This window comes from Mauremys mutica, chromosome 15 (assembly GCF_020497125.1).
Source record: "Mauremys mutica isolate MM-2020 ecotype Southern chromosome 15, ASM2049712v1, whole genome shotgun sequence".
Taxonomy (NCBI): Eukaryota; Metazoa; Chordata; order Testudines; family Geoemydidae; genus Mauremys; species Mauremys mutica.
The window spans coordinates 32,466,493-32,492,781 of NC_059086.1; the positions used below are offsets into that span (position 1 = coordinate 32,466,493).

Here is a 26,289-nt window from a genome sequence, read left to right on the forward strand (position 1 = left end):
TCTCAATCTCGTGTCCTTGCGCCGCAGGGTGGGGGCGAGCTCAGCACACAGTCCCATGAAAGTGGCTTTTCTCATCCGAAAGTTCTGCAGCCACTGCTCGTCATCCCAGACTTCCATGACGATGTGATTCCACCACTCAGTGCTTGTTTCCCGAGCCCAAAAGCGGCGTTCCACGGTGCTGAGCATTTCCGTGAATGCCACAAGCAATTTAGTGTCACACGCATCAGGCGACTCGATATCATCATTGGACTCCTCACTGTCACTTTGGAGCTGAAGGAATAGCTCAACTGCCAAACGTGATGTGCTGGCGACATTCATCAGCAAAGTCCTCAGCAGCTCGGGCTCCATTTCCCACAGAAATCGCACTGCACAGAGACTCACAATGGCAACAAATGTGGACGGAAAAACTGTGACTGCTGGGATGTGAAGCGATGCATCACGGGGCGTTGGGACAGGAAGCGGAATGACCCGCACCCTTCCGTCCCCTTCCCACAATCCACGGCGCCAAAATGGGACGAGGTGCTCTGTGGGACAGCTGCCCACAATGCACCACTCCCAACAGCGCTGCAAATGCTGCAAATGTGGCCACACTGCAGCGCTGGTAGCTGTCAGTGTGGCCACACACCAGCGCTTTCCCTACACAGCTGTACGAACACAGCTGTAACTCCCAGCGCTGCACATCTGCAAGTGTAGCCAAGCCCACAGTCGTGGCAAAGTTCTTAGTTCAGGCTTCTAGCAGTGATGGAATAAACTGCAGGTTCAAATCAAGTCTCTGGAACATCCCCCGCTGGGATGGGTCATTCAGTCCTTTGTTCAGAGCTTCAGTTTGTAGCAAAGTCCCTCCAGAGGTAAGAAGCAGGATTGAAGACAAGATGGAGATGAGGCATCAGCCTTTTATAGGCTTTACAGAAAAATGGAGTCTGGAGTCACATGGGCCAGTCCCTGCACTTTGCTGAGATACAAGGCGTATCTGCCTCCTCTCAATGGGTCAGTTGTGTAGCTGATGGTCCTAAATGGGCCATCCAGCAGGCTAGGCAGAGCTAAAACCAACTGGTCTGGGGTGTCTCCCAGAAGCACAGCACAAGTTTGAAATACAGACAGTACAGAGCCAATACTCTTAACTCCAACTACAAAATGATACAGATTCCACCTTTATACAGAAATAACCTCCTGTCCTTGCATTGACACTGATGGCGGAAGGTGACAGCTCACACCAAGGTGATCATCCCGCTGGGGCTGATGGAGATGGAGGGTCCGGGCTCAGGGAGCTCTGTGTTCACACACAAACAGGGGTGAGATGGGGAGACACAAACCCTGCCCATGTGTCTGTAACCTGCCCTCAGCACCCAGACCCAGGGACAGCACCAGGGGTAACAGACACCGCACTGCATCTATAGGGAACATGTGGGCTGGATTCTGATCTCAGCCCCCCGGGGTCAATCCGGAGTCACCCCTGACTGCACTAGGGGAAGGGCCAGGTTCTGATCTCAGCAGTGCCCAGGGTCAATCCAGAGTCACTCCTGACTGCACTGGGTGCAGGATGGAGTTCTGGTCTCAGTCCTCCATGGTCAATACAAGGAAGTTGAACTGATTTTTGATGGGAATGTTCTGGGGTCAGCTCCTCCCCACCCTTAATAATAAAATGTCTCCAGCCCCAGAGATACTCATGCCTGGACACCCCGCTCCACCTGCCAGTCAGCACCCTGGAGAGGCGACGGCGCATTAGGGACCAGATCTTAGAGGAACTAGATCCTACACCCTGGACTCAGATCCCCCACCCGCATGGGCACACGCCCTGGTCTCAGATTCTCTCCCCCGCAGGGCACATGCCCTAGCTTTATCTGAGTCTCTGAGGAAGAAGATGATGAGAGCAGATGCCAAATGAGGAACTCAGCCGGTGGCTCCAGCTACAGGAAGTCGACATGTCTTGTCTCTTCCTGTGTCCATCACATGTTGTCTCTAATCTGCAGGTGAAATCTAGGGCAGCCAAAGCAAGCAGAGGTCCCTGCAAAACCCAGGAAACCCTGGGCCCATCAGCCTGGCCAAGCATCTTGCAGCTCCCAGCTTCTCTATGTCTCTGTGGGGAGAGATCACCCTCAGCATTGGGAAAGGTGCATCGGGCTGGGAGCCAGGAGACCACAGGGTCTTGTCTTCAATCTTCCACTGACCGCTACAGTAGAACCTCAGAGTTACAAACTGACCAACCAACCACACCCCTCACTTGGAACTGGAAGTGAGCGATCAGACGGCAGCAGAGATAACTTAAAAAAACACACCCAATACAGAACAGTTCTGTGTTAAAATAAAGTGCTAAACACATAAATGGGAAGTTTACAAAGAAAGATTTGACAAGGGGAAACTGTTTCTGTGCTTGTTACATTTCAATTTAGATGGTTAAAAGCAGCATTTTTCTTCGGCATAGTGACGTTTGGAAGCTGTGCCAAGTCCATGTTCAGTTGTATGAAGTCGATGCTCAGTTGTAAACTTGTGAAAGACCAAAAATGACATTTTGTTCAGCGTAGCGAATATTTCAGAGTTATGAAGAACCTCCAGTCCTGAGGTGTTTGTAACTCTCAGGTTCTACTGCATTTCCATGCTAAGGAAACTTAACTGTGGCATTTCCTGGTGCTGGAGGGTTTCACTCTGCAGCCTTCCCGCTCAGCCTGCCAACCTGCCCACCTGTGACACGAGCCGTGGCACCGAGTGAGGAGCGGGTGCGAAGGGGGACGCCTGGGTTTGCTGCCCCTTGAGCCATAGCTGAGCGGTGATGACAGGTTTACACTGTAACGCTTGGTTCTAAGGGGCTTTTCTCAGGCCTGGTCTACACTGGGGGGGGGGGGGGGGTCGAACTAAGGTACGCAAGTTCAGCTTCGCGAATAGCGTAGTTGAACTCGAACTACCTTAGTTCGAACTACTTACCTGTCTTGACGGTGTGAGATCGAAGTCCGTGGCTCCCCCGTCGACTCCGCCACCGCCGTTCACAGTGGTGGAGTTCTGGAGTCGACGGGAGCGCGTTCGGAGTTCGATATATCGCGTCTAGATGAGACGCGATATATCGAACTCCGAGAAGTCGATCGCTACCCGCCGACCTGGGCAGGTTTAGCGTGTGAATTAAATCAACCAGGTTCAAAAGAAAATCAGAGAAAGAGAAATTCCATCCCGGGTCCCCAACAGGTCACCAGCTGGGAGAGACCCAGGGACCTTCTAATGCCCCCGCAGAGACCCTGCCCCCGAGCTGGAGGAGACACTGTCAGGGGTTATGTGGCCAGGCCCCTAGAGAGGGACGTGACACAGGCTTTGTTTATACGCCATTGGCTAGAGGGCAGCAGAAAGCTGGGGGTCAGGGGGCTCCATTCCCGGCTCCAGGAGGGGAGTGGGGTCTAGTGGTTAGAGCAGGGGGCTGGGAGCCAGGACCCAGGCGTGATGGTCTCACCATCACCTGTCCTTTGCTCTGACACTGCGCTGGTAACACCACAGAGCAGGAGGGTGACAAGCAGCAGATTTGCTACATAGGAGAGTCATTCCCCACCCCCGGCCTGTCTCCCACAACTAACACCCCCCACCTCTGCCTGCCCCCCCATCTCCCATCCTGCCCCCTGGTCTATCCCCATTCAAGTCCCCCCGAGGGACCCTGCCCCCATCATGGCCCATCCCTCCTCACTCCCCCTCAGCCTGCCCCCCTCACATCCTCCCCCACCATGGCCAATCCCACCTCATACTCCCGTCCTCTGCCCCGTTTCCCCTCAAAGGCCCATCCCTCCTGCCCTCAGTTAAGATGGTCGCCATTGCCCAGTGTCCCCAATGGGCATGGCGCCAGGCTGCCCTCTGGGAAATGGCGCCTACCTGGGCTGGGAGGGGCAGGGGAATATTGGGGGTGGGAGAACATGAGGGAACATGGTAGGCCAGGGCCTGAGGGGCCGGGGGGGGGAAATGGAAGCTGCCCCCCGTGATTAGGGGTGCCTGGGTTCCCCCCTCCTGAGTGTTTCAGTGTGACTCTGCCCTGTGACCATGGGGGGGTTCTGTCACAGACTCCCAGGTTGTGCCACTTTTGGCCCGTGCGGTCCATGGGGGGACCCCCCTTCAGTGCGACAGCCCTTCTCGGGGGTCCATTCTGTCTTGGGCTCAGGCCCCTCCACCTCCTGGAGCCGCACCTCTCGGAGCCTTAGCACGTCTGTCTCTTGCCATGGGACACCCTAGGGACCCCCGGGGCCTCCACTCCCAGAGGGAATAATGCCCCCCTGGTCTCTAGCCCGGAGCGACTCTCAGCCAGCGTAAAACAGGAGGTTTATTGAGAGTTAAACACAACACAGGAAACTCAGTGGGCGCCCGTTGGCGGGAGGGGCTGGTGTGGGGGGCACAGCGGCAGGGGGGTCCCGCTGCTGCGTCTGGGGCGGCGCGGCCTGGCTAGAACCCGCCCAGAGGGGGCCAGGGCGGGTGGGGGGCAGGTGCAGTGGGGCAGGGGCAGACGCAGGGGGACGGGACCCCTCGTGTGCCCAGCTTTCCTCAGGGAAAGGCCCTTGCGTGGGCCATGAAGTCCCCGGGCACCAGGCTGTAGGCGGCCGGCGGGTTCTGCCTCGTGGCCCGGAAGGAGGCGTCTCCGCCACGCAGGCCAGGGCTTCAGCGGCTAAATCCTTGCCCAGGAAAGGGCAGATCCTCCCCACGCTGCCCAACAGGTCCTGTGCGGGTGCGGGGGGGAAGGAAGCGGGGGCGCCATGGCCTCAGAGGCCCGGGGTGGGGGGAGGGCTGCATGCCCTGGGGCAGCGTGGAGGGAGCTGCGGGTGCTGCTGGGAGCCAGGGGAAATGCCCCACTTGCCCCAAAACTCATCAGCCGCCCCTCCCTTTGGGCAGCTCTGGCTGCCCCCTTCTTCTGCCCCTTCCGCAGTCCCCCCAGACAGGCACCACCTACCCCCGTTCACCAGCTACACCCCCAGGCCCGGCCTGGCTTCACGCGCCCAGCTGCTCTGTCTGCTTTGGGGCCCCTAGTACAACCCAGAACCCGGTGAGCGCCCACTGAGGGCTCACCCCCTGTTTAAAGGGGCACTGCCCTATTTCCACACGCTGCAGAGCCACCTCGCACAGCAGGACGGGGATGTCTCCCCATGTGTGACCAAGGGGCAGTGCCCTGTAATATTATGAAGTCTCAGCGTGCCTCACTTTCCCTCTGTCCTTCGCCTGGCTACCGGGGTTGGGGGAGGACTAGGGTTACAGCTGCTCTCGGGGGCAGCGCGGGCCCGGAGGTGCGGGTGGCACCAGGCTGTCTGGGCCCTAGGTAACTGATTGAATCCGACCCAGATCCAGAGGGACACCAGAGGGCCTGACACTGAACCATCCACACGCAACGGCAGGAAGCACCGGTGAACTCAGCTGCTGTGTCTTCACGGCAATGCAAGCCCAGGGCTTGAGCCCAGGCACACATCTACCCCCCCCCCCCATCTACACACCCGTCGCACTCCCCCGGGGCTGAGACCCAGCAGCCCCCACTGGAGTGCAGGGTCCCAGCATGAGTCAAGCCGGACTCCCAGGGTTCAAGCCGTATTGCTCTGCAATGTAGACGCAGCCCCGCCAGCCTTGTGCTCCAGAAGTTCTCCAAATGTAGCCCACAATCCCCCGGGCCGGGGGGCTGCATATACACAGCCGAGCAATCAGGCTTGAAACCAGGGTCCTGGCTTGACACAGTCTCGTGTTACAGGAGGGTGCTAGGATGCCTGGGTTCAACCCAGGATTAGGAAGGAGTGTAGACACTCAAGCTGGGGGCGGGTCACTCCATTTCAACTAACCCTGGGCTTTTGTTGCAGTGTAGACAGACCCAGCCTGGAGTCAAAGCACAGGGAGGCACCCAACCCTCAGGCGGTGAGAAAAGGGCTTTGTTCCTCGCGCCTGGAGCCAGAGATAGACCCCAAGAGTCCTGATCACCCAAACCAGCGCCCTATACCCTAATCCCACCTTTTGGCACATGGCACGGCTGTTATGGAAATACTCTCCCAGTGGGGGGGACTGTGGGGAGCGGGGTGGGAGCACTGGCTGTGTAGTGGGGGGGCTTCCCACTTCCCCAACCCCACCTCTCCCACCAGGGGGTGCCCCCGCCACACAGAATCACTGTCCCACCCAGTGTCTCTGCTTCGCAGGGGTCGTCAGTGACTGGAAGGACCATTTCACCACGGCGCAGAGCAAGCGCTTTGCCCAGGTTTACCGAGAGCGGCTGCAGGAGCTGGCCGGGACCGTTCCCTGGGACAAGGAGTGACTCCCCCGCCAGCTCAGGCAGGGTGCACGGGGCTGTACATATCCAGGGGATACGTTGGCTGATGGATGCCCCTCCGTGGAGCCAGGGCTCCCCCTAGTGGTGTCCTGGGGTAGCTCCCCCCACCAGAGCAGCTGGTGCTACTGCCAAGGGGCGGCCTCGCCTGACGTCCGGCACCTCACGCTTGCCCCTGACCCCGTCCACTCTTTCCTGCCCACTTTCCCTCCCCCACAAATAAAAGCCGCCTGCATCTAGGGGTCGGTTTGTACCCCACGCTGCGCCTGAACCCCCTAGTCCGGATGGCAGGACATGTCATCAGCAGCTGCCTTGTTTATTGCATCCACCTGCGAGCCAGGACTCCTGGGTTCTCCCCCTGGCTCTGGGAGGTCAGTGGGGTCTAGTGAGTCCAGCCCAGCACCCTCTCGGCTGGGGGCCGGGGTTCGATCCTGGGGTGTGACCGTCGGGGTGGGAGCAGTCGGGGGGATTCTCCAAGGCAGGGGTGTTTGGGGGCAGGGGAGGTTGTGTTGGCGTCTCAGCCCCCGAGGGGAAGCGGCTTGTCTCTGGGGAGATTCTCTTCTCCACACGGCTGGATGCAGGCTCCTGGGGGCGCAGAGAGATGGCGGGTTAGAGGGGCCCGTGTTGCCCAGAGCCCAGCCCCTGGGGGGAGCAAGGGGCACAGAAGGGGTGGGGTCACCTCACCTAGGACACCTCCCTCGGGCGGCTGTAACAGGACTCAGCCAGGATCAGCCCCAGGATGAGCAGGACCGCGGCGCTCAGCGCCAGGCGGGTGATGTTGGTGTGGGTGAAATCCGGGCGCCCTAGGGGGGAAGGGCAGAGTCACATGGCGACTCGGACGGGGAGATCAGCAGCTGGTGCTGCCCTGGGAGCGGAGCCCCCAACCCCCCGTCTGGCAGGTCCGGCCCTGGGGCCTCAGCTTCCCCCACAAGGCGGTTGCCCAGGTGGACGAACAGCCCCTGCCCTGAGCCCCCCCCCGACTCACTCCACTCCCCGATCGCTCGCCCTCCCCCACCCTCACTCACTTGCTCATTTTCACCGGGCTGGGCAGGGGGTTGGGGAGCTGCAGAGACGGCGCTCGGGGCAGGGCCCCTGTGGCCACCCTGCGCCTGGGAGACGCAGGGAGATGCCGGCTGCTGCCTGGGAGCCGCCCTGACTTTTAACTGCCCCGCCAGGGTCCCTTTGCAACTGGATGTTCCAGTCAAAAACCGGACACTTGGCAACCCTAGTCCCAGGCCCCACCCAGGCACCCAGCTGGTCCCAGCCCCAGAGCCAGGCCCCCGGATCCTGTCCCTCTCCTGGGAACCCTCTACCCCTCCCGCTGGTGTCTGGGCTCATGCACCAATAGTCACTGCCCCCGTCCCACCCCCAGCCCCAACCCCCAGGGGCGGCTCCTTGGGCAGCATGAGCCTTCCAGGGCTGGTTCAATGGTGATCCCCCCCTGGCCCCAGTACACGGCCCCGCGCTGCTCGGTGGGTGGGAGCCGGCGCTGCTCCAGGCTGGGTTGGGTTGTTTCCTGCTGTGAGAATAGAACCAGCGTCTGTCAGGATGCGGGGAGGTGCTGAAACAGAGACAGTGCTGCCCCTCTCCCCCGCAACTCAGCTTCAATCGTCATTGTCATTCATGGCGGGGGGGCAGCAGTCCCTGGGCCCCGACTCCTCTGTGTGTCCCCAGAGAGGGGACAGATGTCTGGGGGCCAGGATCCCCCCTCAGCCCCAAATGTCCAGCGGCTGCAGCTCCCCCCTGGCTTGGGGACCCCCCAGTGACTTCCCGGGCAGGCGTCCCCTCTGCTGGGCCCAGGGTTCAGGACAGAGCCTGGATCTGAGCGTCCCATAAGTGCCGAGCCCCTGACGACCCAGCTGGGTGTGGGGCTGGGAGTGGGGACACCAAGCCAGGCCTCTCACCTGCTACCACCAGCTGCACGGTGTCGCTGGGCTGCGAGGAGATGAAGGGCTCTGACCGGGGCTGGTAGCTGCAGCTGTAGCTCCCTCCGTGCTGCCGGCTCACGCTGGGGATGCGGAACTCGGCCCCGGCACCAGCAGGGTCCATGTGTCGCTGCGGGTTCAGGTCTCCAGCCTTGTGCAGGAAGAACCTCACGTCCTGGCGCTGCCCCTGACACCGGATGGTGACGTCTGCCCCTGGGACGGTGACCCCAGTGGGGCTCAGAGCGATGGAGGGTCTGGGTAAGCTGGGATCTGCGCACAGGAGACAGGCTGTGAGAGCCAGACCCAGGCACCCACCCAGCCCCGGCCTCCAGCTGCAGAGGAGAAGAGCCGGGTGAATTTGACAGCCTCCTTCAACTACCTGAAGGGGGGTTCCAGAGAGGATGGAGCTTGGCTTGATGACAGAAAAAGGAGTAATGGGCTCAAGTTGCAGTGGGGGAGGTCTAGGTTGGATATTAGGAAAAACTTTTTCACTAGGAGGGTGGTGAAGCACTGGAATGGGTTCCCTAGGGAGGAGGTGGAATCTCCTTCCTTAGAGGTTTTTAAGGCCCGGCTTGACAAAGCCCTGGCTGGGATGATTGAGTTGGGGTTGGTTCTTCTTTGAGCAGGGGGTTGGACCAGAACCTCCTGACGTCTCTTCCAACCCTCATCTTCTATGATTCCCTGGCCAGCCCCAGCCATGGGCAGATCCAGGGGCCCCCTGGTAAAGATTCTCTCCCAGATCCCAGAGTCCCCCTGTGACGAAGTGGGGCTGTTCTTAATGTTTCCTCTGAATACTGTGTGGGGTCCTCAGTTATGGCCGACCCTCTGTCTCCATGGCAACTAATGGCCCAGGCCCTTCCCCTCTGCAAAGGGATGCTAAAGGTGTGGGAGAACAAAGAGATCAGGTGACCTCCTGGCCCGGGAAAGAGACAAAGCCCAGAGGGAAGGGGATGGAGGGGGTTGCAGTTTGGGGCTGGCTGGGGACGAGGAGTGAGGGCAGACGTGGGGGTCTGGCTCACTGCCCCCCAGGATGGACCCGGCTGAGGGGTCTGGTTCTCTGTACCTACAAGCTCTGCTTTAGACCGTGTTCCTGTCATCTAATAAACCTCTGTGTTACTGGCTGGCTGAGAGTAACGTCTGACTGTGAAGTGGGGGTGCAGGACCCGGTGGCTTCCCCAGGACCCCGCCTGGGTGGACTCGCTGTGGGAAGTGCATGGAGGGGCAGAAGATGCTGAATGCTCCAAGGTCAGACCCAGGAGGTGAAGCCGTGTGAGCTTCTTGCCCTGGAGACAGTCTGCTCCAAGGGAGAGGAGGCTCCCCAAAGTCCTGCCTGGCTTTGTGGGGAACAGTTCCAGAGTATCGCCTGGGGACTCCGTGACACCCCCTGACCCAGAATCCCAGACCTGCGAGATGGGCTCCCAGCCCCACAGACACTGAGCCACGGCTCCCTAGTTCTTGCGGTCCTCATATGCCGTGTGTGGCCCCTGCCTCATTCACTGCCTCCGCCCCCTCCCCCTTGAGCACAGGGCAACTCAGAGGCTGCTTTCTGGAGCCTGGCACCACAGGGCCTGAGCCCCACACACAAAGGGAATCAGCCCCTGGGAAGCAGCAAGGCATCTTTTTCCCCATTCTACAGGGGGAAACTGAGGCACAGACAGATTCACTTTCCTTAGTGAGCTCCCAGGGGCAGGGACTGTCTCCTCACTCTGTTTATGCACCACCTGGAACAAAGGGGCCCTGACCATGGCGGGGGCCCTACATGCTCCCCCAATGCAAGGGATGCAGCGCTATTGAGGCAGCGTTTGAAGAGGTCTCCACTAAATGTGGGCGTCTTGGTTTTTGGGCGCTTGGTCTGATTGAGGGCCCCCCACAATGAAGGACACTTTTGAAAACTGTGGCTTGCTCCCATCACACAGAGTCTGTGGCCGTGCCAGGAGCTGGGCCAGATCTCCTGGGTCCCAGCCCAGCAACATGTCCATCAAGCCACTGCTTCTCCTGCAGCCCCTGCCTCATTCATCCCCGGCCGGGGCACTGCCTGGGGCTCGGCCTGGAGAACAGAGGCGATGGGATCACGGGATTAAATAGCGACTCCCGGTTCCTACGCACAAAGGGCACCGTTAATGTAGCCTCCCTGCCCCGAGTTACCAGGGGCTGCTGCTCCCCCCTGGCTGGGGAACCCCCCAGTGACTCTGTCCCTGCTCCCCGGCCGGGCGTCCCCTCTGCGGGGTCAGGGCTCAGGGCAGAGTCTGGCTCTGAGCGTCCCATTGGCACCGAGACCCCGTGAGGGTCTGGCTGGCGGTGGGGCTGGGAACGGGGACGCTGAGCCGGGCCCCTCACCTCTCACCACCAGCTCCACGGGGTCGCTGGAGTACGACACATTGAACGCCTCCGATCTGCTGTGATAGGAGCAGCTGTAGCTTCCGCCGTCCTCCCGGCTCACGTTGCTGATGGAAAACACCCCCTCAAACCTGTCCGAATCCACAGGTGGGAAATGACATCCCTCTTTATTCAGCACAAACCACATGCTCCGGTGATGCCCCCAACACTGGACGGTCACGGCTCCCCCCAGTGAGACCCCCCCGCTGGGGCTCAGGGAGATGTTGGGTTTGGGGTAGCTGAGCTCTGCAGAGGGAAGCAGACAGGCCATGAGACACAGGTCCCATCACTCACACCTGGGGCCCGTCCTCATCACACGGCCTCAGTGGTGGGTCAGACCCGGCGGCCCTGGGGACGGGCTCCTGGATCCCTTTCCAGAGGGGCCAGAGTTTCCCCTCAGCCCTGGGCTCACAGCACGAGACACGGAGCAACCCCAGCGCCTGGGGCCCAGAGCTCTGCTCCCCGGCAGGTGACAGGCCAGGCCAGTCTCTAGGGTCCATTCACTCCCTGGCTTCTCTGCTGGGAGCCAGGACTCCTGGGTCCTGTCCCTGGCTCTGGGAGGGGAGTGGGGTCTAGTGGAGAGAGCAGGGAGGATGGGGGCCAGGACTCCTGGGTTCTGTGCACAGCACCACCACTGACTTGTAGGGGACTGTGGAAGTCTCTACTATACACTGAGGTTTATAATGTTCAGCTCCGCCGATCAGTCCCTAACTGATGTGTTGCCTGGGAAAGGCTCCCCTGCTCTGCAGCTCCCCCTGGGGGCAGGGATCCCCCTTTCCTCTGTCCCAAATCTCCAGTGGCTTCTTCCCCTCCGTGTCTGGGGGAACCGCCAGTGACTCCGTCCCCACTCCACGGCAGGGCGTCCCCTCTGCTGGGCTCAGGGCTCAGGGCAGAGCCTGGCTCTAAGCGTCCCATTGCTGCAGAGAGCCCATGAGGGTCTGGCTGGGTGTGGGGCTGCGATCTGGGACGTTGAGCTGGGCCCCTCACCCACCTCCTACAATGATCTCGACGGGGTCGCTCAGATACGACCAGCGACTCGGTTCCGCTATGGAGCGATAGTCGCAGGTGTAGCTCCCTCCATCTTCCCGGCCGACACCGGTGATGGGAAATTCAGCCACGGGCCCATCAGGCACCGTCTGCACCTGCGGGTTCAGGTGTCCAGCTTTACGTAGAACGAACTTCATGGATCGTTGCCGACCCTCACAGCGGATGGTGACGTTTCCCCCGAGCGCCACCACCCTGCTGGGGCTCACCCAGATGGTGGGTTTGAGAAATTCACGTTCTGCTTTCAACAAGAGACAGGCGTTAAACAGGGGAGACACAGCCCCCCCCCCCGCCTCCTCCCCGCCCCAATTCAGTCCATCCATCATTCGGTCTCTGTAGAAGTCTGTCCCCTACCAGGGTTGGCACTGCCTGCCCATGGGGCTTGGGGGAAGGGGGTTCACCCAGATGTAGCTCAGGACCCTACTGCATGCAGGGCTGGCTCTAGGTTTTTTGCCGCCCCAAGCAAAATAAAATTTGGCTGCCCCCACCCCAGCCCTGGGCCCCCCACCCCCTGCAGCACCCTGCTGTCCCAGCCCTGGGCTCGCCCGCCCACCTGCACCCCATGCTGTCCCAGCCCTGGGCTCACCCCCCCCACACCTGCACCCCCTGCTGCCCCAGCCCTGGGCTCTACCCTGCCACCCGCACCCTCTGGCATCCCAGACCTGGGCTACCCACCCCCTGCAGCCCCTTGCTGTCCCAGCCCTGGGCTCTCCCCCCCACCTGCACCCCCTTCCGCCCCAGCCCTGGGGCTCTACCCTGCCACCCGCACCCCCTGGTACCCCAGCCCTGGGCTCACACACACACACCGTGCTGCACCAGCTCTGTGCACCCCTGTTCCCGCCCATCAGTGCTCCCCACACACACCCTTGCTGCCCCAGCCCTGGGCCCTTTCCCCCTCCTCCCCCACCTGCACCCTCCTTCTGCCCCAGCCCTGGGTCACTGGTAACTCGCTTCCAGAGCGGGTCATTCAGCAGGAATTTTGGCGGTGCACAGCACACAGAGAGGATTGGTTCCCATAGGATTACAGAACTGCAATAAAGCAGAACAATTTTCAGCTTGTGTGATTGGAGGAGATCTGGATGCATATTATAAGACTGTCCTCCATAAATGAGGAAAGTTAAGGTGCCTTTATTATTTTTTTGTTTCACTCTTTGTTTCTATGGGGAATTTGCCAAGGCAATATCACTGTCTTCCTTTTAAACAACTTAAAAAAGAAAAAAAAAGCTGTTGAAAATAGCAATTCCAGTCCTAAAAACCTCTGGGAACCTTTTCTTGCTCAATTTTATCCTACTTTTTCTACAGCAAGTGACAGTGGATTAGTATATTTGATTTGGGAGAAATGAAGTAACAGCTGCCCAGATTGAGCTTGAGCACTCCTGAATTTTGAGGTGTTCAAATCTGGAAGGCAGGTGCTAGATTCCCTTTCTGAATATTGGATAAATCTGGAAAGGAAAAGTCAATTTCTGCTTCCACGGCTCAGAAGTGGAAATCCTCCTAAGTGCCTGGTACTGCATCTAAAGCTGCCCAGGTGCAGTAGAGCCTCCCCTCCCTTACTTTTCATTTTAAATTCTAGTGGGATCCACCTACCTCCCTTGCGAGGCTTCAGATAGAGAGGGGCCCTGTCCATTTAGTCCACCCAATTCCTTCTTTGGGGGCTGCAAGGGGAGGTCACACCAGTATCCCTAAGCCAGGCTGGGGATGGCTTCTGAAGGGGAGATCTGGGCCAAAGCCTTCTACTCCTTGGGCACACTTGTTCCCCATTCACAGTGCCACCCCGCTCTAGCAGTGAGCTCAAGAAGCAGCTTGAGGTTTCAGCGACCATACTCCCTCCCCCCTTTCCTGTTGGTAGTGGCCAAGGGAATGCTGGGAAATGTAGTTCTTTCCCAGCTCCAGGGCTGGCTCTATAGGCAGGGAGCTTCCAGGGCCCCCTGTTGGTTCTCAGCTCCCAGGCTGGATCCCTGCCGGCTGCCACCCCCGCAAATGGGCTGCCCCAAGCAGCTGCTTGCTTTGCTGGTGCCTAGAGCCGCCCCTGCCTGCATGAGAGATCACCTGCCCCCTAAGCCCCCCTGAGACCAGCCAGGGAGCCTGACCAGTGCCCCCCCTGCAGCTCTGCCCCTTCCCTGGGGTTGGAAATAGTCTGTGACTGGAGGGAGTCGCACAAGACCCACCTTTCCCCAGGCCTTGGGAATGGGGGGGGCTGTGAGTGCAGGGGAGGGAGCTGTTGGGGGGTGGATCTGGGGGCAGGGGTGGATCTGGGGGGTTCTCCCCATGGTTGCACTGACCATGAATATTTCAGTTACCCCAGAGTCCCGACCGCCGGGAAGTAGGGCAGGAGAAGCCCCAGCACCCTGACTCTTGCCCCTGTAGAAGCACGGTGGGGTTGGGGGGGCAGGGAAAGGCTTAGCACCAGGACCTCTGCTGCGGCCCGGAGACAGGATGAGCTCTCACTCCCTGCTGCACCCCGGGGCCAGAGCATGGGGCCAGAGCTTCTCCGGGCTCGGGGTTACAGGGGTGGAGGAGGGGCAGAAAGGGGTGGGGCCGTGGGTGGCATAGGGGCGGGGGCCCAGAAGAGGGGCAGAAAGGGGCGGGGCTGTGGGCGGGGCTGCAGGCGGAAGAGGCGAAACAGGAGAGGGAGGCAAGTGGAAGGGGGGGAGGGATCCCCCTTGCTCTGGCCCAGGACCCCAGGAAACCTTAATCCACCGCAGCCCGTGACTCAGCATCAATCGTCGCTGTCAGTCCCAGGGAGGGGGGGTTTGTGGCTGGGGACGGTGCCGTCTTGGCGGCCCCTGGGCCCCCCGACTACTCTGTGCGTCCCCAGTGCGGGGGCAGCCGGGGGAGCATCCCCTGGGAAAGGCCCCTGCTCTGCAGCTCCCCCCAGGGGGCAGGGATCCCCCCTCCCTCAGCCCTGAACCTCCAGGAGCTGCTGCTCCCCCCTGGCTGGGGAACCCCCCAGTGACACTGTCCCCGGCCAGGCCAGTCCTAGGGCTCTGGGCAGAGCCTGGCTCTGAACATCCCGTCAGTTGCCGAACTTGTGGGGGGTCCAGCTGGGAGTGGGGACCTGAAGCTGGGCCCCTCACCTGCTACCACCAGCTGCACAGGGTCGCTGGGCTGCGAGGAGACGAAGGGCTCTGACTGGGGCCGGTAGCTGCAGCTGTAGCTCCCTCCGTGCTGCCGGCCCACGCTGGGGATGCGGAACTCGGCCCCGTCCCCGTCCCAAGTAGGGTCCATGTGTTGCTGCGGGTTCAGGTCTCCAGCCTTGTGCAGGAAGAACCTCACATCCCAGCGCTGCCCCTGACACCAGATGGCGACGTCTGCCCCTGGGGCGGTGACCCCAGTGGGGCTCAGGGAGATGGAGGGTCTGGGTAAGCTTGGATCTGCGCACAGGAGACAGGCTGTGAGAGCCAGACCTGGGCACCCAGCCAGCCCTGGCCTCCAGCTGCAGAAGAGAAGAGTGAGGGGGGATTTGATAGCAGCCTTCAGCTACCTGAACGGAGGTTCCACCTCCCTCCACCCCAATTCAGTCCATCCGTCATTCGGCCTCTCTAGGAGTCTGTCCCCTACCAGGGTTGGCACTGCCTGCCCATGGGGTTCGGGTGCAGGGGGTTCACCCAGACACAGCTCAGCACCCGGCTCCATGAGAGATCGCCTGTCTCCCCAACCACCGACCCCACTTGAGGCCAGCCAGGGAGCCTGACCATTGGGCCCCCTGCAGCTCTGCCCCCCAACCTGGGTTTGGAAATAGAGTCTGTGACCAGTGGGAGTTGCGCAAGATCTAACTTTCCCAGGCATTGGTGTGACGAACTGGGAATGTTCTTAATGTTTTCTCTGAATACTGTGCTGGTGCCTCAGTGTCCCCTCTGCAGTTCTTAAGTATCTAGCAGAGCAAAGGGCCAGTGCATCTAAGTGCCTGACACTCTGTCTCCTAGCAGCTAATGGCCTGGGCCCCCCCTCTGCAAAGGTGCCAGCTGAAGGTGTTGGAGACAAAGAGGTCAGGTGACCTCCTGGCTGGGGGAAACGAGCTAAGCAGAGGAGTTGGGGCTGGAGGGGTTTTCTGTTAGTTTGGAGCTGGCTGGGGATGAGGAGTGAAGTGCAGACGTGGGGGTCTGGCTCACTGCCCCCCAGAATGGACCCGGCCGAGGGGTCCAGTTCTCTGTACCTACAAGCTCTGTTTTAGACCCTGTTCCTGTCATCGAATAAACCTCTGTGTTACTGGCTGGCTGAGAGTCACGTCTGACTGCAAAGTGGGGGTGCAGGACCCTGTGGCCCCACAGGACCCCGCCGGGTTGGGCTCGCTGGGGGAAGCGCACGGAGGGGCAGAGGATGCTGAATGCTCCAAGGAGAGACCCAGGAGGTGAAGCCGTGTGAGCTTCTTGCCCTGAACAAGTCTGCTCCAAGGGAGAGGAGGCTCCCCAAAGTCCTGCCTGGCTTGGTGGGGAGCAGGTCCAGAGCATCGCCCGGGGACTCCGTGACACTTGGGAACAGGGGAGCTGCGAGTGCAGGGGAGGGAGCTGTTGGGGGGTGAATCTGGGGGTGGGGATGCATCTGAGGAGTTCTCCCCATGGTTGCACTGACCATGAATGTTTTGGTTACCCCAGAGTCCTGGCCGCTGGGCATGTAGGACAGGAGAAGCCCCAGCACCCGGACCCTTGTCCCCCGCAGAAGCATGGTGGAGTGAGGGGCAGGGGAAAGCTTAGCACCAGGACCTACGCTGAGGCCCTGGGACAGGAGGATTCTCGCTACCTGCCATGGCCTCAGGGCTGGGGGACTCTCACTCCCCACTGCACCCTGCGGCCAAGGGGCAGGGGCAGAGCTTCTCCGGGCTTGGGGCTGCAGTGGGGAGGGGGGCAGGGGCAGAAAGGGGCGGGGCTGTGGGCGGGGCCGCAGGCCGAGGAGGCGGAACAGGAGAGGGAGGCAAGTGGAAGTGGGGGAGGGATCCCCCTTGGTCTGGCCCAGGGCCAAAGGAAACCTTATTCCACCTCAGCCCCTGACTCAGCATCGGTCGTTACTGTCAGTCCCGGGGAGGGGGGGTTGTGGCTGGGGACGGTGCCGGCTCGGCAGCCTCTGGGCCCTGATTCCTCTGTGCGTCCCCAGTGCGGGGGCAGCCGGGGGAGCATCCCCTGGGAAAGGCCCCTGCCCTGCAGCTCCCCCTGGGGGCAGGGATCCCCCCTCCCCAGCCCTGAACCCCCAGGAGCTGCTGCTCCCCCCTGGCTGGGGAACCCCCCAGTGACACTGTCCCCCCTCCCTGTCCAGGCCAGTCATAGGGCTCTGGGCAGAGCCTGGCTCTGAGCATCCCGTCAGGTGCCAAACTTCTGAGGGTCCAGCTGGGGGTGGGGCTGGGTGCGGGGACACCGAACTGGGCCCCTCACCAGCTACCACCAGCTGCACGGTGTCGCTGGGCTGCGAGGAGACGAAGGGCTCTGACTGGGGCCGGTAGCTGCAGCTGTAGCTCCCTCCGTGCTGCCGGCCCACGCTGGGGATGCGGAACTCGGCCATGTCCCCAGCAGGGTCCATGTGTCGCTGTGGGTTCAGGTCTCCAACCTTGTACAGGAAGAACCTCACGTCCTGGCGCTGCCCCTGACACTGGATGGTGACGTCTGCCCCTGGGGCAGTGACCTCAGTGGGGCTCAGGGAGATGGAGGGTCTGGGTAAGCTGGGATCTGCGCACAGGAGACAGGCTGTGACAGCCAGACCCGGGCACCCACCCAGCCCCGGCCTCCAGCTGCAGAGGAGAAGAGTGAGGGGGGTTCCCCCCCCCACCAGCCCGGGTCAGATATGCAGCGCTCCCCCCCCCCCCCGCCGCCAGCCCATGCCAGACACGCAGCGCTCCCCTCCCCCTCCCCCAGGTCAGACACAGCACTCACCTGCTACCACCAGCTGCACGGGGTCGCTGGGCTCTGAGGAGACGAAGGGCTCTGACCGGGGCCGGTAGCTGCAGCTGTAGCTCCCTCGGTGCTGCAGGCCCACTCTGGGGATGCGGAACTCAGCGACATCCCCAGCAGTGTCCAGGTGTCGCTGCGGGTTCAAGTCTCCAGCCTTGTGCAGGAAGAACCTCACGTCCCGGCGCTGCCCCTGACACTGGATGGTGACGTTTGCTCCTGGGGCGGTGACCCCAGTGGGGCTCAGGGAAATGGAGGGTCTGGGTAACTTGGGATCTGTGCACAGGAGACAGGCTGTGAGAGCCAGACCCAGGCACCCACCCAGCCCTGGCCTCCAGCTGCAGAGGAGAAGAGTGAGGGGGGATTTGACAGCAGCCTTCAACTACCTGCAGGGAGTTTCCAAAGAGGATGGAGCTCAGCTGTTTTCAGTGGGGGCAGATAGAACAAGGAGCAATGGTCTCAAGTTGCAGTGGGGGAGGTCTGGGTTGGATATTAGGAAACAGTTTTTCACTAGGAGGGTGGTGATGCACTGGAATGGGCTCCCTAGGGAGGTGCTGGAATCTCCATCTGTAGAGGTTTTTCAGGCCGGCTTGACAACGCCCTGGCTGGGATGATTTCGTTGGGGTTGGTCCTGCTTTGAGCAGGGGGTTGGACTGGAACCTCCTGTGATGCAGTAGGGACTGTCTGTGTCGGGGATGGGAGAGCCGGGGAGGACTTTAGGAGAGGGACAGGTGCTCAGCCTGTAACCTGAGCTAGGCAGGGGGATGGGGTGTCAGCACCTTTGCCCGGGAACCCGGACAAAGGAAGGGGCCGGCTGGAGGGAGTTAGTTCAGTTTCGGTTTGGGGCTGGGTGGTTGGAATTCAGGGAATCCCAAGCTGGGGATGAAGCTTCCTGAACCCCCAGAGGGACTTGATTGAGGGGTCCTGGCTGTGCCCACAAGCTCTGCTGTAGCCTGCGTTCCTGTTGACCAATAAACCTTCTGTTTTACTGGCTGGCTGAGAGTCACTGTGAGTCCCAGGAAGAGGGGTGTAGGGCCGGACTCCCCCACACTCCGTGACAGCACCTGAGGTCTCTTCCAACCCTAATCTTCTATGATTCCCCAGCCGGGCCCAGCCACGGGCAGATCCAGGGGCCCTCAGGTAGAGATTCTCTCCCAGATCCCAGAGCCCCCCTGTGATGAAGTGGGGCTGTTCTTAATGTTTCCTCTGAATAATGTGTGGGTGCCTCAGTTATGGCCGACCCTCTGTCTCCATGGCAACTAATGGTCCGGGCCGTTCCTCCCTGCATGGGGATGCTAAAGGTGGGGGAGAACAAAGAGATCAGGTGACCTCCTGGCCCAGGAAAGAGACAAAGCCCAGAGGGGAGGGGCTGGAGGGGGTTGCAGTTTGGGGCTGGCTGGGGACGAGGAGTGAGGGCAGACGTGGGGGTCTGGCTCACTGCCCCCCAGAATGGACCTGGCTGAGGGGTCTGGTTCTCTGTACCTACAAGCTCTGTTTTAGACCCTGTTCCTGTCATCGAATAAACCTCTGTGTTACTGGCTGGCTGAGAGTCACGTCTGACTGCAAAGTGGGGGTGCAGGACCCGGTGGCTTCCCAAGGACCCCGCCTGGGACGGGCTCGCTGTGGGAAGTGCACGGAGGGGCAGGGGATGCTGAATGCTCCAAGGTCAGACCCATGAGGCGAAGCCGTGTGAGCTTCTTGCTCTGGAGACAGTCTACTCCAAGGGGGGGGGGAGTCTTGCCTGGCTTTGTGGGGAGCAGTTCCAGAGCATCACACGGGGACTCCGTGACACCCCCTGATCCAGAATCCCAGACCTGCGAGATGGGCTCCCAGCCCCACAGACACTGAGCCATGGCTCCCTAGTTCTTGGGGTCCTCATATGCCGTGTGTGGCCCCTGCATCATTCACTGCCTCTGCCCCCACCCCCTTGAGCACAGGGCAACTCAGAGGCTGCTTTCTGGAGCCTGGCACCACAGGGCCTGAGCCCCACACAGAAAGGGAATCAGCCCCCTGGGAGGCAGCAAGGAATCTTTTTCCCCATTCTACAGGGGGAAACTGAGGCACAGACAGATTCACTTTCCTTAGTGAGTTCCCAGGGGCAGGGCCTGTTTCTTCCCTCTGTTTATGCACCACCTGGCACAATGGGGCCCTGACCATGGCTTAGCACCAGGACCTCTGCTGAGGCCCAGAGACAGGACGAGCTCTCACTCCCCGCTGCACCCCGGGGCCGGAGCATGGGGACAGAGCTTCTCCGGCCTTGGGGCTGCAGTGGGGAGGGGGCAGAAAGGGGTGGGGTGGTGGGTGGACACAAGGCGATGGACACAGGCAGAGGGGGTGGAACAGAAGAGGGACGCAGGTGGCAGCCTCTGGGGCCTGACTCCTCTGTGCGTCCCCAGTGTGGGGGCTGCCGGGGCAGCATCCCCTGGGAAAGGCCCCTGCTCTGCAGCTCTCTCTGGGGGCAGGGATTCCCTCTCCCCCAGCCCTGAACCCACAGGAGCTGCTGCTCCCCCCTGGCTGGGGAACCTCCCAGTGACACTGTCCCTGCTCCCTGTCCAGGCCAGTCCTAGGACTCTGGGCACAGCCTGGCTCTGAGCATCCCGTCAGGTGCCGAACTTAAGAAGGTCCAGCTGGCATTGGGGCTGGGAGCGGAGACACTGAGCCAAGCCCCTCACCTGCTACCACCAGCTGCACGGGGTCGCTGGGCTGCGAGGAGACGAAGGAGACGAAGGGCTCTGACCGGGGCCGGTAGCTGCAGCTGTAGCTCCCTCCGTGCTGCCGGCCCACGCTGGGGATTCGGAACTCGGCCTCGGCCCCAGCGGGGTCCATATGTTGCTGCGGTTTCAGGTCTCCAGCCTTGTGCAGGAAGAACCTCACGTCCTGGCGTTGCCCCTGACACCGGATGGTGACGTCTGCCCCTGGGGCGGTGACCCCGGTGGGGCTCAGGGAGATGGAGGGTCTGGGTAAGCTGGGATCTGCGCACAGGAGACAGGCTGTGAGAGCCAGACCCAGGCACCCACCCAGCCCCGGCCTCCAGCTGCAGAGGAGAAGAGTGAGGGGGGATTTGATATCAGCCTTCAGCTACCTGAAGGGGGGTTCCAAAGAGGATGGAGCTCGGCTGTTCTCAGTGGGGGCAGATGGCAGAACAAGGAGCAATGGTCTCAAGTTGCAGTGGGGGAGGTTTAGGTTGGATATTAGGAAACACTATTTCACTAGGAGGGTGGTGAAGCACTGGACTGGGCTCCCTAGGGAGGTGGTGGAATCTCCTTCCTTAGTGGTTTTTAAGGCCCGGTGCGACAAAGCCCTGGCTGGGATGATTTAGTTGGGGTGGTCCTGCTTTGAGCAGGGGGTTGGACTAGAACCTCCTGAGGTCTCTTCCAACCCTATTCTTCTATGATTCCCCGGCCGGCCCCAGCCACGGGCAGATCCAGGGGCCCCCTAGCAGAGTTTCTCTCCCAGATCCCAGAGTCCCCCTGTGACAAAGTGAGGGATTTTCTTATCTTTTCATGGTTTTCCAGTGGGTTGCATGCAGAGGGAATGGGACTCAGTTTTCCTGGGTTTTACTGGCTTAACGAGGTGAGGGGAGAGGGAGTTTGTTGTTACAGAGGACCAGAGAGGGCACTTGGACCCCAGCTGATGGCCTGGAGGAGGGACACTCCGGTGACTGGTGACCTGACGACCCTCATCAGAGACCCAGCTCAGGAGTCGCAGCCGTTTCTGGCCAGTGGGAGGACAATGGGCGGCAAAGAGAGGACCCCGGTGACCTGACCAGCCGGTTCCAGCCAGAGGGGCCAGAGGAGAACTGAGAGGAGAGGAGGCCCAGGCCACTTGTGACCCTGTTTACGAGCCTGTTTCCCTGGAGAGAAGACAATGGACAGAGGTGGGGCTTGGGGCCGGGGATATCAGATGCCCAGCTGGGAAGCAGGGAGGCTCTGGGCTGCAGAGGGGGAGCAGGCAGAGCCCACCTGGCTGCAGGGGGACTGGGATGTGCTGTGCTGACAGAGGCCAGGCCTCAGGGTCAAAGAGTTTCCTGTGCTGGGTTCAGACGCTCAGTAAACCCTCCTGTTTTACGCTGGCTGAGAGTCACTCCAGTCTAGAGAACAGGGGGCGCCAATCCCTTCGGGGATGAGGAGGCCCCGGGGGGTCCAGAGCGAGGCCCATGGCGAGAGACAGTCATGCTAAGGCTCTGAGAGGTGCGGCTCCAGGTGGTGGAGGGCCTGATCCCAAGAGAGAGTGGACCCCCAAGAAGGGCTGTCGCACTGAAAGGGGCACCCCCCATGGACCATATGGGGCCAAGAGTGGGCACGATCTGTGAGTCCGTGACACACTTGATCCAGAATCTGGCCCTGAGAGCTGGGCTCCCAGCCCCACAGACACCGAGCCGCAGTTGCCTAGTTCTTGCGGTCCTCATATGCCATGTGTGGCCCCTGCCTCATTCATGGCATCCCTGAGATCCCCCAAGATTGAGCCTCCCCCCACCCAATGAGGGACACTTTAGAAAACTGCAACGTGCTCCCACTGGGCCAGATCTCCTGGGTCCCAGCCCAGCACCGTGTCCACCAAGTCACCACTTCTCCTGCAGCCCCTGCCTCATTCAGCCCCGGCCGGGGCACTGCCTGGGGCGGGGCCTGGAGAACAGAGGGGATGGGATCACGGGATTAAATAGCGACTCTCGGTTTCTACGCACAAGGGGCAGCGTTAAAGTCGCCTCCCTGCCCTGAGTCTCCAGGGGCTGCTGCTCCCCCCTGGCTGGGGAACCCCCCAGTGACTCCGTCCCTGCTCCCCGGCCGGGCGTCCCCTCTGCCGGGTCAGGGCTCAGGGCAGAGCCTGGCTCTGAGTGTCCTATTGGCACCAAGTCCCCATGAGGGTCTGGCTGGGGGTGGGGCTGGGAACGGGGACGCTGAGCCAGGCCCCTCACCTGTCACCACCAGCTCCACGGGGTCACTGGGGTACGACACGTTGAACGGCTCCGATCGGCTGTGATAGGAGCAGCTGTAGCTCCCGCCGTTCTCCCGGCTCACGATTCTGATGAAAAACTCAGCCTCCAACCCGTCCGAATCCACAGGTGGGAAATGACGTCCCTCTTTATTCAGCACGAACCGCATGCCCTGGTGCTGCCCCCGACTAGGGTGACCAGATGTCCCGATTTTATAGGGACAGTCCTGATTTTTGGGTCTTTTTCTTATATAGGCTCCTATTACCCCCACCCACTGTCCCGATTTTTCACATTTGCTGTCTGGTCACCCTACCCCCGACACCAGACGGCCACGGCTCCCCACAGGGAGACCCCCCAGCTGGGGCTCAGGGAGATGCTGGGTTTGGGGTAGCTGGGCTCTGCAGTGGGAAGCAGACAGGCCGTGAGACACAGGTCCCGTCACTCAGTCCTGGGGCCCGTCCTCATCACACGGCCTCCGTGGTGGGTCAGACCCGGCGGCCCTGGGGACGGGCTCCTGGATCCCTTTCCACAGGGGCCAGAGTTTCCCCTCAGCCCTGGGCTCACAGCATGAGACACGGAGCCACCCCAGCCCCTGGGGCCCAGAGCTCTGCTCCCCGGCGTGTGAGAGGCCAGGCCAGGCCAGTCTCCAGGGGCCATTCACTCCCTGGCTTCTCTGCCGGGAGGACTGGGAGCCAGGACTCCTGGGTTCTGTGCACAGCACCACCACCGACTTGTAGGGGACTGTGCAAGTCTCTACTATACACTGAGGTTTATAATGTTCAGCTCCGTTCATCACCCCCTAACTGATGTGTGTCCTGGGAAAGGCCCCCCCACTCTGCAGCTCCCTCTGGGGACAGGGATCCCCCCTTCCTCTGTCCCAAATCTCCAGTGGTTGCTTCTCCCCCCTGGCTGGGAACCCCCCAATGTCTCCATCCCCCCTCTGCTGGGCCCAGGGCTTTACACAGAAAGAACTCCGCGTCCGGGTACAAACCCTCCCCCGAGTGCCACCACCTCACTCACTCCTGGGGCCCGTCCTCACCACGCGGCCTCAGTGGTGGGTCAGACCCGGTGGCCCTGGGGACGGGCTCCTGGATCCCTTTCCACAGGGGCCAGAGTTTCCCCTCAGCCCTGGGCTCACAGCATGAGACACGGAGCAACCCCAGCCCCCGGGGCCCAGAGCTCTGCTCCCCGGCGGGTGACAGGCCAGGCCAGTCTCCAGGGTCCATTCACTCCCTGGCTTCTCTGCTGGGAGGGCTGGGAGCCAGGACTCCTGGGTTCTTTCCCTGGCTCTGGGAGGGGAGTGGGGTCTAGTGGGGAGAGCAGGGGGGATGGAGGCCAGGACTCCTGGGTTCTGTGCACATGTAAAGGGACATTCAGTGGGGGTGTTTTGGTTGGGTAGGTCCCAGTACCAGGGGGAGGGGTCGATGGGAAATCAGGACCCTGAGACTGACAGTCCCCAGGAACAATGGGGAGAGGCCAATGCTCCAGGTCAGCCTGATTGACAGGGCGGGCAGGCTAATCAGGGAGTTAGGAGGCCAGGCTGGGGGGAGGGGGGGATCCCGTCCCATGTGAGTTGGAATTGCCTGGGTCAGACAGAGCGGGGCCGAGCCGAGCTGAGCTGGGAGCAGCGCTGCAGCAACCGCAGCCGGAGGGGCCAGAGCAGCAGCCCAGGGACCAGGTTAGAGCTGGGAGCAGAGTCACAGAAGCAGCCTGCAGAGCAGCCCTGTGCTGGAGCAGAGTTGCAATCACAGAGCCAGAGACACACACCAGGGAAAGCAGATCCTGTGCTGGGAGCAGAGCTGCAGCAACCAGAGCCAGAGGGGCGAGAGAAGCGGCCCAGGGAGCTGGAGGCAGAGCAGCAGCAGCAGCAGAGTGGAGCTGGGGCTGGAGCTGTCCAGAGCCGGGTTTGGTGAGCAGCTGGGAAGAGCGAGGGGGGACCCTGGGCAGTGGGCCCAGCACAGGGAGATGCCTCCAGCCACGACACCCTGCAGGCCAGACTTGGAGGGGGAAGCGGGAGGGAGAAGGGTTTTGACACCCAGAGCCTGAGGGCGTGTGGCCACCACCAGAGCGAGTGTCCGACCCGCAGCGGCCCTGCAGCCCAGCCAGGGCCTGAGAAGGGGCCTGGGATGTGTGAGGAACAGACTGAACTGCCCTGACATCCCAAAGACACTGGTGGTGACGGGTTTCCCTTGAACAGGGGTGGCTCTAGGAATTTGGCCACCCCAAGCAGGGCGGCATGCCGCAGGGGGCGCGCTGCCGGTCCCGCGGCTCTGGTGGACCTCCCGCAGGCATGACTGCGGAAGGTCCGCCGGAGCCGCCTGCCGCCCTGCTGGCAAAATGCCGCCCCAAGCGCGCGCTTGGCGCGCTGGGGTCTGGAGCCGGCCCTGCTCTTGAACCTTGCCCACTTTTTTCCTTATTTTTTTTAAATTGATTGTTGTTTAATAAATCGTACGTGCTCTGAACTCTGTGTACTGATCAGTGGTCAGGGAAGTGCCCCGGAGTGGGGACACCCTCGCCCCTGCCCTAAGTGACCACGACAAGACTGGGGGTCGAGCCCCCAGGGATCCGGGGCCCAGCCTTGCTGGGGTTACGAGGACTCTGCTGCATGTGAGGGACCCTTCCCCTGCTTACACACAGCACCACCACTGACTTGTAGGGGACTGTGCAAGTCTCTACTATACACTGAGGTTTATAACCTTCAGCTCCACCCATCACCCCCTAACTGATGTGTTGCCTGGGAAAGGCCCCCCCCTGCTCTGCAGCTCCCCCTGGGGGCAGGGACCCCTCTCCCTCAGCCCTGAATCTCCAGTGGCTACTTGTCCCCCCTGGCTGGGGAACTCCCCAGTGACTCTGTCCCCGCTCCCCGGCCAGGCGCCACCTCTGCTGGGCTCAGGGCAGAGCCTGGCTCTGAGCATCCCATCAGTGCAGAGACCCCCTGTGGGTCTGGCTGGGTGTGGGGCTGGGAGCCCGGGCCCCTCACCTCGTACAATGATCTCGACGGGGTCGCTGGGATACGACCAGCGACTCTGTTGCGTTATGGAGCGATAGTCGCAGGTGTAGCTCCCTCCATCTTTCCAGCCAACACTGGGGATGGGAAATTCAGCCCCGGTCCCATGAGGTACCAGCCGCACCTGCGGGTTCGGGTGTCCAGCTTTACGCAGAAAGAACTCCATGCCCTGGTACAAACCCGCACAGCGGATGGTGACGCTTCCCCCGAGCGCCACCACCCTGCTGGGGCTCACCCAGATGGTGGGTTTGGGGTATTCCCGCCCTGCTTTCAACGAGAGACAGGAGTTAAACAGGGGAGACACAGCCCCCCCCCCCGCCCCGCCTCTCTCCCGCCCCAATTCAGTCCATCCGTCATTCGGCCTCTCTAGGAGTCTATCCCCTACCAGGGTTGGCACTGCCTGCCCATGGGGCTCGGGGGCAGGGGGGTCACCCAGACCTAGCTCAGGACCCGGCTGCATGAGAGATCACCTGCCCCTCCACCCCTGCCCCACCACAGGCCAGCCAGGGAGCCTGACCAGTGGGCCCCCTGCAGCTCTGCCCCCCACTCTGGGGTTGGAAATAGAATCACTCAAGACCCATCTTTCCCCAGGCCTTGGGAACGGGGGGACTGTGAGTGCAAATGTGATGAGTAGGGGCTGTCTGTGTGGGGGTTGGGAGAGCCGGGGAGGATTTTAGGTGAGGGACAGGTAGTCAGCCTGTAACCTGAGCTAGGCCTGCGGGAGGGGAGGTGACACCTCTGCCCGGGAGCTAGACAACGGAAGGGAGCTGAGTGGGGAGGGTTGGGTCAGTTTTTTCGGTTTGGGACCTGGGTGGTGGGTTTTCAGGCAACGGAAGGGAGCTGAGTGGGGAGGGTTGGGTCAGTTTTTTCGGTTT

General features: G+C 61.4%; 1 protein-coding gene and 1 long non-coding RNA gene across 2 annotated transcripts in view; both read right to left on the minus strand.

The window, feature by feature from the left end:
* Window positions 1-26,289, minus strand: part of LOC123349928 (immunoglobulin superfamily member 1-like) — a 448,190-nt gene that overhangs the window by 211,882 nt on the left and 210,019 nt on the right. The window lies entirely within an intron of this gene.
* LOC123349935 lies at window positions 6,376-8,208 on the minus strand. Its single transcript, XR_006573683.1, has 3 exons — window positions 8,158-8,208; window positions 6,938-7,056; window positions 6,376-6,838 (listed from the first exon to the last, which is right to left on the minus strand). It is a non-coding gene; the product is annotated as an uncharacterized LOC123349935 (long non-coding RNA).